We start from the raw sequence: 2155 nt of genomic DNA, 5'->3' as shown, positions 1-2155 counted from the left end.
TATGGTCGACTGAAAGTTCCTGACCACATGTATATACAATTTGTAGTTCAATTAGAACAAAATAGTAGCTATAGGTGGATGCATGAAAAAACGACCACATTTTGCTAGCTTCTTGACGCAGAATATAGCAGAAAAGGAAATTATTTTGTTGAAAATTATTGTTATGAGCTTATGCTACAATGTGGTACCGAAATATTTATTGATAGTAAATAGAAAATTTACAAATTAAAAATGGTAAAGGCAACCACTCGGTATGGCCCGTGTTCTGCCCGGTCACCATACCAGATGCCCGGAAAAAAGAGGAAAATTACCCCAAGAACACCATACCAGACTTTGTCCTATAACAACGGTATTATTTATTGAGTAGAACTAGGGTGTTCTTAAGTACACTAAGTCTTTTGGTGAACTCAAGTCTAAAATCTATCGAATCGGTCTCAAATGACAAATTCAAATCGTTGAAATCCGTCTGTCCTACGAGTAATGCATCTACATGTAAACTTTTTTTAATTTTAAAGTTAATTTTGCATAGAGTCGAGTGGTCAAAAAAGGTTAAAAAATGAATGCATTAAAATTAATTTATTAACCTTCTAATTTTGACCGCATGACTTCTAATTTTCACATGTAGATGCATCACTCGTAAGGTAGACGGATTTCAATGATTTAGATTTGTCATTTGAAGCGGATTCGGTATGTTTTAGACTTAAATTCACCAAAGAGCTTGATAAACTTAAGAACACCCTAGTTCTACTCTTAATTATCAATTATATATATATAGGTTGTGGCTAATTTGCTGCCGGCAGCATTTCTGCCGGCGGTGCTGCCGCCCATTTTTCTGTTTTGTGATGTCCAAACAACAAATCCAAACAGTTAGATGTTTAATATATATTATAATCTACTTGGAGACCAAATTTTACATTTTTTGGAATTTTTTTACTATATATTAAGCTGGTTTGAAAACCGCTGATTTCAATGCTGCAGAACTTTACTGAAATCAGCGGTTTTCAAACTAGCTTAATATATAGTAAAAAAAACTCCAAAAAATGTAAAATTTGGTCTCCAAGTAGATTATAATATAGATTAAACATCTAACGGTTTGGATTTGTTGTTTGGACATCACACGGCTAAATATAGCCCCGGCAGCACCTCTGCTGAAATGCTGCCAGCAGCAATTTAGACAGACCATATATATATATATATATATATATATATATATATATAGAGTTAGGCTGGGGTGCTATGGATAGCATAGTGGCCTCTATGCTACGGCTCAATATTAGAGTTTTCAAAATCCAAACGGTCGATCCGAACCGTTCATCTTATTCTCCATATTAATATCTGCTTGGAGACCAAATTTTACATTTTTCTGAATTTTTTTACTATTTATTAAGTATTTTACAAAATTGTTGATCCAACGGTGGCTGCACAAAACAGTAAAACCATTGGATTAGCGATTTTCAAAGTGGCTTAATAAATAGTAAAAAAATTTAGAAAATTATAAAATTTGGTCTCCAAGCAGATATTAATATGGAGAATAAGATGAACGGCTCGGATCGACCGTTTGGATTTTGAAAACTCGAATATTGAGCCGTAGCATAGAGGCCACTATGCTATCCATAGCACCCCAGCCTAACTATATATATATATATATATATATATATATATATATATATATATATATATATATATATATAGAGTACGGCTAACGCGCTTCCTCTAGCATATGGGTCGAAATGCTTCCGGTAGAAATTTGAAATTTCAAAATCCAAAAAGTCGATCTGAACCGTTCATCTTCTTCTCCATATTAATATCTGCTTGGAGATCAAATTTTACATTTTTCTGAAATTTTTTACTATTTATTAAGCCACTTTGAAAATTGCTGATCCAACGGTGGCTTACCAAACAGTAAAAATCAGAAGCTACCGTTGGATCAGCGATTTTCAAAGTGGCTTAATAAATAGTAAAAAATTTCAGAAAAATGTAAAATTTGATCTCCAAGCAGATATTAATATGGAGAAGAAGATGAACGGTTCAGATCGACTTTTTGGATTTTGAAATTTCAAATTTCTACCAGAAGCATTTCGGCCCATATGCTAGAGGAAGCGCGTTAGTCGTACTCTATATATCTCTCTCCATCATTTTCAAAGTTCAAACAGTC

The sequence above is a fragment of the Carex rostrata genome, chromosome 6, assembly GCF_964058835.1.
Source record: "Carex rostrata chromosome 6, lpCarRost1.2, whole genome shotgun sequence".
In the NCBI taxonomy this organism is placed as follows: domain Eukaryota; kingdom Viridiplantae; phylum Streptophyta; class Magnoliopsida; order Poales; family Cyperaceae; genus Carex; species Carex rostrata.
The sequence above is the reverse complement of the archived record's forward strand: the minus strand, read 5'-3'. Positions refer to the sequence as shown.